Genomic DNA, 13,488 nt, shown 5'->3' on the forward strand with positions numbered 1-13,488 from the left:
AGGAGTTTCATTTCATCACTTAAGGTATTAATATATTCTCATCTTTTAGAAGAAATCAGGCATAAAATATTATTAGTGAATTTATGCATCATGAACAAGAAGCTCTGAATTTATGTGCTGCTTTTGAGATGTTCTTAGCTCTTCACAATGCAGAAAATGCTTTATTTTTTGCTTATATGAATAAAAAGTCTCTTAGTACGGCTTTTAAACAGTTGTTGACAGTGGGTTTTAATGCCTTGAAAGCTTTACATTTCAATTCCCGTAATCTATGAGTATAAATAGATGATTTTTGTACAAAATGAAATAGTGTGAATGGCAAAGCTTCGTAGTTCTAGTTTGAAGTGTTGTGCAGTTTGTGTAAAGAGCAAAGAAGACATGGCAGCCTAGCACTCAAGGGGCAGAAGGCAGCCCATGAAAGAAAATGCCTATTTAGAGCTTATATGAATTCTTTCTTCCAGAAAAGGAAGTATACTTTGGGAGCTGTGGAATGGAATGAACGAATGATGGAATGGAAGAATGAAGGGAAGGAAAGTGAGGGGAAAGGAGGACGGGGAAGACGATGAGGTGCTCTCACCCTTGCTTTGAGTCTTTCTCCTTAAATTGACCTTGTCATTTTCAACATTTGTAAGGTTAGGATTCTGTAATAGGATGTCTCGATTTGCTTGACACTGCATTCTTTTACTCCTTCATATAAAGAAACAGCAACAGTGTTTTCACATTGACTCTTCATAGGTCTAGTGGCTCACCAAGCCCGTTAGTTATGAAAGGGTACATGGTGTGATGGGAATAGAGAGAATCTGGCTTAGACCAGGACAGTCCTTAAACCACTTAGTCTTGAGACTAACCCCACCTGCTAATAGGAGGGACGTTAGCCTCCCAGCGTGGTAGCATGGGTTAGAATAAACACTTTGAGTGGGTGCCAGTGTTTAGGCCATCAGGATTTCAGACATGGAAGATATTTTTATACATGGAAAATGCTTTACTTCCTAATCTCCACTGAGTTAAGGTAGGGCAAATTAATAGCCAGAACAGAAATTAGTTAGGCTAATTGAGAGGCCCTATAAATCTTTGAGTCCAATTCTCTTATTCCACAACTAAAAGAAAAGGACCTATGGGTTTGGTGGCTAGTCAAAACGGCTCAGGTGTGAAGCCAGGAGGAACCTTCTGCCCTGAGAGCTCCCATTTGAGCTATCTTCCTTGATATGACAGAAGCCCAGAAACCCAAGATGATAGACAGGTATAACGTAATTTTTTTCTGTTTTGATATCCTGGAGTTTATTGCTTTCAAAGCTGTAGGTACTCCTTGGGGACTATTTGTAGAGTAAAAGTTGCTTCTCACACAGAGCTAATAGCAGCTCCCAGGGAACAACAATGAAAAAAAATCTGAACCATAGGAGAACAAATTAAGTCCTCAGCAAACTTAAGACTTCAGTAACACAGTTTACATCTTCACAGTTTGTCATATGCTCTGAGGGATCCTAGTCAGCTTCCTGTCCACATGATTGAATTTTTATTTGCTAATAGCTTCCTATGAGCTTCCTACAATACCTGAGTTGGATGGTTTCTTTGTGCAAAATGATGTATCCACAGGTTTGTTGCCAGGTTTTCTCAGGTGCTAAGAAGGTTTATGAAGGTACCCAGGACCCCTGGAGCTTCTGAAAATTATTTATGGCTCTAATCCTGCCCACTGTGCCTTCAATTAACTAACCCTGAAGTCTTCAAAGCAGCGTTTATGGTTTGATTGTCTGTGTCTACTCCCACCAATTAATTCTTAAAATATAATCTTTAATGCAGTTCTAGACCAGGACTTTGAGAAGTCATTAGGTTGTAAGAACTGAGCCCTTCCAAAGGAGATCGGGCTTCTCATAAAATAGCCCTAAGGCTACTTGTCCAACATCTCTGTCATATGAAAATGTAGTGGTACGGTACCATTTACAAAGTAAAAAGAGCAAGCCTTGGGGAGACACAGAATCTCATAATACAATTAATGTCTTTGCAGTTCTATAATTGAGGTCCATGGTAAAGTTTTGGAGTTTTGACCCAAAGGCTTAAGATATCAAGGTATATCCAGATATCCTAATGTGGATGCTTTCCCCTGTTATTCTATTTTCAAAAAAAAAAAAAAAAAAAAACCCTGCAATGTCCCCCTGAGTTTTAAATTATTTTTCTTTATTCTAGCAGTACCACCTCAAGGTTCTCTCTACAGAGAAAATACATAATTAAATTGTGGCTGTAAATGTGCACTTGTCAGTGTCTGGAAGCATAGACTTAAAATCTCATTGCGTTTTCTCTTTTTTGCACTAAAGTTTGAAAAAACGTATACATATTTCTAAAGGAGGTCAGCTAAGGGTAAGGAAAGAAGTCAGAGTATATACAAGAATATATTTGTGATTTACATTGATTTCTCTGGGGTCCATGAAGAAGGGACAAGTGAGGGGTCAAGTAGAAAAAGAAGTGTTATTGATACTGGATGAGAAAAAATTATTTAGAAATTTCCACACCTGGATAGGAATCAGTAAGCATATTCTATAAGTGACCAGATGGTGTATATTTTGGGAATATTTTAGGTGCTGTATATAGTCCAAACAGTCTGTTCTGACTGTTCATTTGTCATGTTCTTGTGTGAAAGGAACGACAAAGGTATGTAAACAAATGGGCTTGAGTCTGTTTCATGGCAGCTTCATTTACAAAATCACACTGAAGGCTAAGTTTGAATCACTGCCGCTTACCCAGTAACATGGCAGTAGATTATTACTGTCCTCAAAAGCGGCAGTGGGAAAGGAGAGCAGGTTGAAAGGGTTGACTGTATTATTACATGAGCTTCAGCACCAATTTTGTATTCCATGGTATTCCAGATGGGGAAAGTTTGTGCTAAAAAGAAGACAAATTTTCCCCATACAAATATAGTATTCATTACAAGAAAATTTAAAGTACAAACTCCACTGTGTAGTTCACCTTTAATTGGGAAAATGGGGGAAAATAAATTGGTGTGAGAAATGAAATGATAAAATATATTCACTCTGATTTGCAAAGAATTAATTCCTGGAGAGAGCCAGTTAAGGATTGTTTGGAAAGCATGTGCTTCATTAGGCAAGCTTCCTTTCTACACACTAATTCACATTTAAGTCGGTAAACTTATGCTGCAATGTGTTTTCTGCTCAACATAATGTGTACCAAAAGATCAGTACAAATAAGAAAATATTTCCTATGAGCAATCCAGAGCCTAAGACAGAGAATCATTTGTACTGAGTGAATAATTTGGCCAATCCATGAACTGCACAAGAACTCCATTAAGGAGGAATAAGGAAGAGGCACTCCTATCTGAAGACACTAACCAGTTTCTCTTCTGGGTCAAGTGGCGATGCTCTCAGGAAGGTGGGGTCATTTCTCAGCCCGCGGAACATGTGGAGAGGATGTCAGTTTATTAGGAAACATTGATTGGTTCTTGCCATGGCTATTGCTTGTTACTGCACATTCAGGCAGCCAGATAAGGGGGCTTCTCATGGACAGTTAGGAGGGATGGAGGACTGTTGCTGCAGAAATGCAAAGGTTTGTTTGCATTTGTGAAGGTGAGTGTGACGAGCAGTAATGATGTGAGATGGTGGCAAACTGTGAAAAGTATGACAGAAGGGCAGGTAGACCGTTGGCTTGTGAACCCTTTGAGCCCTTGGACCACATTCAATTTTTTTTTGTCTGTAACCATCATTATATATAAAGTATTCAACCAATGCAAATGTAGTCAGCATTTTCTATGGGGTAAGATTTGCCTTAAGTTTGCTGGCAACAGAGAATATACACGTTACATCTTTCTAGTTGTTGGCTTGGAGTCTTTATTCTCCCTGAGTCATAAGTATTCAAATATGTACATTTAGCAGAAGTGTGTGTTTGTGTGTGTGTGTGTGTGTGTGTGTGTGTGTGTTGTGTGCTCATGCTGACTGTAACATTCTATTAGTGCCAGTGTACCACTAGATTCTAAAGAGATCTAGGAAATATTGCTGTAAATAGGCTCTCAATCGTATTTCTACAGATGACCTGCCTGCCCTGAAAAGGCCAAGGAAAGGTAATTTCACAGTGGGATGGAAATACGGAGATTTTTGTCTCAGTTATGATCCCTCTGTTCTAATATTTTAAATAGCTACTGTTAATCATGTACTGATAATCAGAATTATGTATGGGAGATGCATACATCTCTTGGAGGAGGGAAGGAGTGTCTAAGACAAAGAATAAAGAATTGGAGATCACCCTTGCTGCCATGATTGTCACTACTGCTTAGCGTCCAATTTCTAGCCTGTTTTCTTAGGCAGCAGAACTCCAATTTATCGAAATGTACGCCTGTCCTAAAAGACTCAGAGGAACTGAGTTCATCTCAACTGTGCTTTGGATGCTGGTCTGCATGTGAGATTTCTACTGATTAGAATGCCTGCCTGATGGATGGGTGGAATGTGGAGACTTTTCAGTCTCCTCTACAAAAATTCCAGTTCCCTGGGTCTGAGAGGGGCTTTCCAAAACCTGTTTTCACCAAAAACTTACTGCAGATATTTCATAACATTGTGAAACTTGCAGTGGACACGGGTGCAGGCAGGCTCACTGATACCTGGCTAAACTGTGGTGGCTTGTATCCATTCAGAGTGGAATGGTGACTTCAATTGATCACAGCTGACTAATAGAAAAGTTATCTATTTCAAAGGTTTTGCTAGAGCCTTTTCTCTTTATTGAAAGCAAGGGTAATTAGGCTTTGGATGAAGCCAATATGTGCCTGTGGAAGTGGCGAAAGCAAATGAGTCAGGAGTTTTAATAGCAAACTAACCATCAAGCAGCTGACCCTATAGCCGCCCAGCCTCCATTTCTTGTCATGTAGCTGTCAATAACCTTCTTTGCTAAGCAAGTCGTGTTTCTTGTTCCTTGCAGAATACATGCTACTTTACTTACTACGTTTAGCATGAAGCAAACTCTCGCCATTTAAAAAGAGAATATGCTAAACACAGTTAACAACGCATCACTAGTTAATATAGCAAACTATGTGTCCATATAATTTATAAGAATAAATTTAGAATTCAGAAAAACATGCCTATTCTTTGTAATTTGTATGATTAGTAACGTCACAGGTTCAATAAATATAATATTGAGGTCTTTGATTATTATCTATGAAATGAAAGATTATGGCTAACAAATATATTGAAGTGTCTGTGCTTGAGACTCAATACAGTAAACAGAACTAATTAAATGTTAACACTGAACTTTTCTAATCTACACTTTGAAAAACAAAAAGTTTCTCATGGAAAAATGGGGAAAAAATGAAATGACGTATTGTCTAATATCATCCAAATGCGTGTGGTGCTCGTTTCTGCCATTTGGGGAGGCTTTTTGGGATAAGCCTTTATTATCTCTGCACGTTACATTCCCTATATCATTTTAGGTGACTTGAGTGTATATACACATCTGGTGGTCAGAGATTCGTGCATCCATCCTTTCAAATGCCATCCAGTACCTAGTAGATTGTCATTTTCTCTGCAAATCAAAAGGAACTGGGAGGTCTGTCCCCTTCTCAATACGTTTGTCTCTAAATAAAAAGTATATCTGCCATGTGAGTGACTGCAGACTGCACGTCCCTTGCAAGGGGAAAAATGGGTTTTCTTCAACTGAATAAGGAATTCAAATGATGTGAAGAATCAGAGGTACAATTTTGAAGACTGGAATGGAGCTGTTGTTCTCTATTTCATGTCAAATAAACATGACTGACTTTGGTCAATAGGACTACATGAATGTGTTTTAAGCACACCACACACACACACACACATACACACACACACACACACACACACACACACACACACACACACACACTTGTTAGTATGTGATTTTTCTAACCACAGTGAATTCAGAGCACATTGGAACTTGGCTGAACAGCCCTCCTTTGCCACATGACAGAAGTCAGTATTCTTGCTCACATTGAAAGCATGTAAACTGCCTCTGGGCTCACTTCCATGACGTTTCTTTGGGACTATCATATTGGAGTCCCATTTAAGGAGAATAGCCAAGTCTCTATTCTCCCATTGAGCAATAAGGAACACCAGCCCCATTTGGTGGCCATCAAGTGTCAAAATCCATTGAAAATATTGGAATAGCTATGACTTAAACTCTGGCTGGTGAAAAGATAATATTTTAAAGAAGTTCTAGAAACATGGTATCATGCATGTAGTACAAACAAATATTCTGCTCACATGACAAGGTAGCATCTAATATTAACTACCTCGCAGAGACCTCCAATGCTTTTACTTTCTTCCATCTCAGACCTTTGCTCCCTGAGATGCCCCTTGAGTTACCAGCATGCCTATGCAGACAAACTGGCCAGTACCCACTCAGCACTGTTCCCAAGCACAGAGTTTTGTGACTTACATGTGTCTTGTGTAGCTAAATAATGGAGTTGTGGATAAGTTGGCACCAGTGAAATGTTTCTGAATGTGCAGTTACCAATGGTTAATTCAATATTAAGCATGTAATGAATCATGTTTGACTACTCTTGCCTGTGTTGTATCACATGATGTCACCCCAGCCTTGGTTGGATCTGAACACACATCATGAGTGCTTTACACTGCACTTGCTGACCTTCTAACCAGCACCAGTGGATACTGGCTGAAGCATTGTGATTTCTTAGTGTTTTTACACACTTAGAAAACTTCCTACTTTTATAGAAACAATGATTTACATATAGATCAAAACAACATTTTTTTCTATTGTCCTTTTCCAGCACGTAAGTATCAAAAGTAATTTTGGACTGTATTGTGGTACAATGTTTTCTAAAATTGTCTTTTAAGTTACTGGTTTCAGTTTCACTTAATAAAGACATGAAGAGTTTGGAGAGGTGGTTTGGCTCAAGCAGGTAATGCACTTGCTATTTACCCATAAGAACCTGAGTACACGTCACTAGAAACCACTTAAAATCCATGTGAAGTAGTGTGTTCCTCAACTGTAGTGCTGAAAGGATGTAGGCAGGTCAAAGGGGCTCACTGTCCAGCCAATTAGCTCAAAATGTTAGTTCCAGATTAAAATTTTGTTTAAAAAAATAATGTGCAATAACTGAAGAAGACATCTCATATACATACACATGTAAAACACATATACACGAATACAAAATTCATACACACAGGCACACATATTAATTAAAAATTTTGATTGAAATTCGCACAGAATTTCTGAAATGGTCCGGAGCAGATGCCTGGCAATATTTTCTTCTACTATATATTTATGAAAAATGCCATTCTCAATGTTGATGGTTATAAAATTAAAATATCAATCGTCTTTAAAAATGTTTTAACTTGTAGATGTTTTGCATCTATATTATAGTTCCTAGCTTTGTGTTTTTATGGTATTCCTGTGTATGAATGTGTGTGTGTGTGTGTGTGTGTGTGTGTGTGTGTGTGTGTGTGTGTGTGTTCTCGTACTCTTTCTCTGGCTGTTTTTCTTTTGTGTATCTGTTTTGTACTATTCTGGTTATGTTTTTATCTTATTTTATTTTATTGTTATTTTTAAATGCTTATTTGTTTAAGAAAGTGTGGGAATTTCAATGAGTTGGGGATAAGGAGTGGGAAGAGTCTTTGGAGGAGTTGGGGGAGGGAAATGTAATCAGAATGTTTTTTTTTATTAACTTGAGTATTTCTTATATACATTTCGAGTGTTATCTATCCCCTTTCCCGGTTTCCGGGCAAACATCCCCCTCCCCCCTCCCCCCTCCCCTTCCTTATGGGTGTTCCCCCCAACCCTCCCCCCATTGCCGCCCTCCCCCCAACAGTCTAGTTCACTGAGGGTTCAATCTTAGCAGGACCCAGGGCTTCCCCTTCCACTGGTGCTCTTACTAGGATATTCATTGCTACCTATGAGGTCAGAGTCCAGGGTCAGTCCATGTATAGTCTTTAGGTAGTGGCTTAGTCCCTGGAAGCTCTGGTTGCTTGGCATTGTTGTACATATGGGGTCTCGAGCCCCTTCAAGCTCTTCCAGTTCTTTCTCTGATTCCTTCAACGGGGGTCCTATTCTCAGTTCAGTGATTTGCTGCTGACATTTGCCTCTGTATTTGAATATGTTTTATGAAAATCTGTCTATCATAAAACGATAGAAAAAATATGGAAGATACTCCGTATCCTATACCATCACTTTTTCAGGCATCAGCTGTTCATATAAAAATAATCAATCTACCTCATCAGTAGTCGAATTTGCTTTTGTCTTTGATAAATTTGCAAGTATACAATAACTGCTTTAAGACAAATTTCTTTTATCTTCACTAAATGTGTATCTTGTATATATTTTGTACTTAGGGTTACAAAAGTATTTCACAGTTGAAAGAAAAAAAGGTCATGAATGAAAACCAATGTGAGCAACTCAACCCAGATCCAGGGGCCTGAGTACGGTGTGAGTGAGTGAAAGGTAAGATTGGCAGGTGATGTAAGCCAGAGTAACTAGCATTCCCTTGTGAAATCTTAGAAGGAAAAAACTAGGAGCAGCATATGCCCTAACCATCTTCCCAACTCCATGAGGAGTATCCGTAGGAAGAGGGACATGGAAAATCTTGGATGATTTCAGTGCAAGAATGAAGCCCTCAAATGTGGCTTGGCCAGATTTTGTGTATAGAGCAGATTACATAGAGACAGTTTCTTGGTTAATAATAATAATAATAATAATAATAATAATAATAATAATAATAATAATAATAACAACAAAAACAATAATAGGTTATTTTATGTGTATATAAAAGTAAGCCCTAATTTTCTTTTTAACTTCAAAATCCCAATTATAATTTATTATTTTATTTATGGGTTTATCGGCATGATAAATGTTGGCAACAACACTTCTAAGGGAGATTTTACAATGTTTTTAATTAAATCATGTTAAGCATTCCAAACTCTATTTATGGATTTATTGTGTTCAATTTTCTATTTAATCAACTGCCTAACAAGCAAGCCTTCCCAAGTACAAATGTATGCCTTCTAAGTGTAATGATTATGCATATCTTAACTTATACACTCTTAGTGATTCAGTACAATCTTTTCTAAGCCTTTTAACCATCATAATACAAATTTTACACATGAGTGAACAGTCTGGTCCTTCTTAACCTAAACTCCTAAGTATACATCAGTAACACAATCAGATTCCTAAAGAAGCATGAGGAATTTATTACTTGTTTTAATATTCCAATTTCTCTAAAAAGCAAAGAAATGCAAAATTGCTACATTTAGCCCAAATAATATAATTGCACACTCTTTTTAATTCACTTTTTGATTCCCCATATGTTCCAAATGAGAAACCTCAGCATCACCTGGAAAACCTCTGGAAATGTAAGCTCTTGGGTGCCATTCCAAATCTACTCATGGACGAAGCCCAGTGGTGTGTTTTAATAGAGCCTACAGGTATTTTGATTCATGTTAAAGTCTGATAACTGTTACATATTTAGTTTTGAGGTGCATTCAAGGCAAGGCATTGTTTTCATTGAGATAATTAAACTATCTAATCATCTGGGGATTAGCTTCTCACAGGAACTTGTAGATAAAACTCTCCACTGGCTGAGGTTGAATTTTAATGAGAATTTTGTGTACGGCAGAAATTTAGGGTATTTCCTACTCCTAGATATCTTTTCCAACATAAAATGTAGATGAACGTAAAATTTGGTTAAACCTAAACATATAAACTTCATGTAAAATGGTCCCTGATCCCAGACATAGTTTCTAAAGAGCCTACAACTGAGAGTCCCCCCTGCCGTGCCTTGCTCATATTTCATTTCTGATTGCAGCACCAAAGAGATTAGTTATAACTTTTTCTTTTGCCTGACCCTCCATTTCATGTATGTTTTTTTCTGGTAGTATTCTGATTATTCATAGATTTCTGGGTCATTTCTGCCTGTATTGTTGTGACACATTGATGTTGATTCTCTTTCTAAAATTCTGTGTTTCAAGACTCAGCACTAAAAGGTTGAAGTTTAAGAGGGGGAAACAGGTTTGTGTTTGTGTTAAAAATGTATAAAGTGGTATTGTGCACAGTACTGCAGATTACATGACTAAAGGGGACACAGACAGTAGCACTGTGGCAAGGCAAAGACATTATTTACATTAAAATATAATACATGTAGTACTCTCCCCAAGAGTTATGTAATAAAGCAGTCCTACACCTGAGCAGGAATAAACAGGAAACCCAACAGTACTTCTTACTTTTAATGAGTCCCTGGAGGATACGAAGATTACGTGAGCCAGTACCCACAGGACAAGGAAGAGCAGAAGATACTCATGCTACAAAGGGGTAGACAATGCACTGTAAAGGGAGGAAGAGAATATGGTTCCTCTGGTATGTTCCAGATATGAAGTAGACAATAGTCAGAGGCATCTGGAAAAGTCCAGAGCAGGAAAAGAAAGTAGGAGACTAAACATGACCAGCATACTGAACTGGAGCCATGAGAGTAGAGAGAGTGAAGAGTGAGAGAAGAGAATATGGGCAAAGAGAAGGGGGAACAGAGGGGAGACCAAGGGAGCACATGATCAAAATGGCAGAGTTTTATAGGAATCAGAAGCTGGGGAAGGGAAGCTCAAGAGATCGAGAATATAAGGCAGAGTGAAAAGAGTGGAGAAGAGCCACAGGTACTGAGTCAGACTGGAGGCCAGCATGTGCTTTGGAATGCTAATAGGCACCTCAGTTAGGCATTTGCTTTGTTTTGTCTTGTTTTGTTTTTATTTTTTTTCTACCTGCCATGAACCACATTTGTAGGAAATGGACAGCACCAAGATGCAGGAAGTATAACAAGAGAAAATAAGCAAAAATCATAAATGGAAAGAAGGATGAGGGGGAGATACAACATTTTAATTAGCCAGATAAAACTCAATCTTTGGTAAAGACTTTCTTATTTGCCATGCTGAAGGATTTGGCCCACAGGCTCTCTTCCCATCAAAGACTTTGCAAGGCAACCATTGGCTGTGTTGGACTATACCACTTACCCAAACTAGGCATGGGTCTGTCATGAAAGAGATATGGGTAGATGTTAGGGAAACACAGTAATTAAATCAATAACACTATGACTAGAGGGAAGAGGTGCATTTCATTGGGAAAAGCATGGGAGAGAATGCAAGGAGAGATATCTAAAATTAAGGGCATTTGATGAGTATAATGGAAACCTGATACAGCAGAACTTTCCTAAAATATATATGTATATGAAAGCAATCTAAATAAAATTCTAAATAACAGGAGAGACAGTCACAACTGGACGTCACTTTCACCAAATAAAGCTTCCAGTAACAGGACTGGGCTACATTTAATTGAGTTGTGGGCCAAAGTGTTCCCAGTATAAGCCCAAAACAACCCAGGCTGTTGCCAAAATTATGAGGTGCTATCCACAAACTCAGAGTAAGGCTCCTCCGTTGAAGACAACACCGACACAACTCATGGAATATGTACAAATCAAGCTGGTGTCTGCATAGAGTCTTCACTCCTACATTCCAGTATCTTTGGTACAGGAAAGTTCTCTGCATACTACCAAAGGAGAAACAAACACCAACTCAACTGCAAATCCTTTGATCAACAATGCTGTCCTGCCTGCAACATATACTAGGGCAATGATGGCACAGAGATTGTAGGAGGAACCAACCAATATTTCATTTGACTTAAGACCACACCATGAGATGGAACCCATTGACAACAGTGCTTGGGTCACTAAGAAGCAAAGACTCTTTCCTTGGAGTCATCCATCCCCTCTGGTTCTTATGTCCCTTCTACTAGAGGGGATGGATGATTCCAAGGAAAGAGTTCCCTTCTGATACCACAGGACTGATGCACACATTAATATAAATAGACTCTGAGCAGCATGCACATGGGCTTGCATAGGTTTAAGCCAGAGAGGGTCCTGGTGCTGAGAAGGGAGTGTACACTAGCTCCCACTCCTAACGAAGAAGCTCTCTGCAATTGACAACTGCTTGCCAACTTAAAAATAAAAGTTTCCTGTACTCCTCCATTAAACTCACTTAAGGATAGTACCCACGCCCAACAGTAGATGGCTAACATGAAATGAATTCAATGATGCTTCGATAGACTTTTGGTTTCATATTGCTTTGTTTGGATATTTTTGTCTTATTGGTTTTCTGTTTGTATATTATGATTTCCAGTTTCTGTAGGTTTTGTTTGCCTGCTGCTTGTTTTCTAAAGAGAGAGAAAGAGAGAAAGATAGAAAGGGTGTGAGGTTGGCTGAGTGGGGAAGAGCTGGGAGTAGTAGAGCAAGAGGAAAGTCCAACAAAAATATACTGTATGAAAACATATTTTTTTAAAAAAACTAAAGTATAGAAGCAAGCAACAAACAGCAAACAAAATAAAAGAAGATGTGCATGTGAATACACACACCGAACAAAGCATCGGGCTGGCAGGGTCAGTGAGTTTGATAGGTGGACACAGAATTATAAAGTCAGAGAGACAAGCTGAAATTGGAATAGTGTCTTCAGCTGATTTCAAACTCCAAAACCAGTAACAACCACTGCATACTCTCCAAGAGAAGGGACAGAAGGGTTAGATTTGCACTGTAGGAGATCAACTCAACTTTTGGATAAAGATGATGGAAAATAGTCCCATGGGTGTTCCTGTCTACCAAAATTTTGTGACTGGGTCTTTATTAGTGTGGCTTGGATTAGGACACAAAAGCTTTTATGCTGAAGTTTGAGGCTCAAAACTCAGCACTGTGAATAGCTATGGGATAACTTAACTTCCCTAAGCCTCAGTCCCTTTCTGTCTTGGAAAAAAAGTGAGAACAGGGCTTTCATCCTGCAGGGCTTCTTTGGAGCCAGGCTTGCAAATGGGAATTTAATGTGAAAGCATTAAACATGGTGATAGCTGCATGAAGGCTTTTGTTCCAAGAAACTGAAGCTGTTCTTCAACTTCAAGAAGTGAGATGATGACATGTATGGAGGTAGAAGTGGGGTGACCAGAGCGAACATGGACATGTCTCCAGATCTAGGTCTCAGATTAATGCTTAGCTTTAGGGACAAATGAATATGGTGATTTGAAAGTGTCAATGGTTTGTTTTCTTCCTCTGCACACTGGCTTGCTTCTTGCTCTGTAGGAGCTGAATTTCATTTCTATCACAAAGCCTAGAGTGGACATCTGCTCTGTTCAAAGAATAATCAAACTGAAATATAATTGCTTAGTTTCATTTTGAAGTGATTTGGGACTCTCCTCTGTCATCTTGTGTCTCTGGTGTTCCTGCCACACATGAACTGTGACAGTGGGTAAGATCAGGTAGTGCTGTGCAAGTAGAAACACATTCTAGCACAGGGCTGTGTCTCAGGAGGAGATGTAACAGTAATCCACAGGAATAATATAGCCCCACAAGATAAGGTAATTCAAACAAGTTTTCTAATCACAAAAATTGGGGGATGGGTGACAGGTTGAAGTAACATAAGTAGATCATGCAGTCTGAGCTATCTACTATTAAAGATGAAAGGAAGGTGAGAGAGCCAATAAAGACCACTTCTA

Source organism: Rattus norvegicus, chromosome 3, assembly GCF_021556685.1.
Source record: "Rattus norvegicus strain SHRSP/BbbUtx chromosome 3, alternate assembly SHRSP_T2T, whole genome shotgun sequence".
NCBI lineage: Eukaryota > Metazoa > Chordata > Mammalia > Rodentia > Muridae > Rattus > Rattus norvegicus.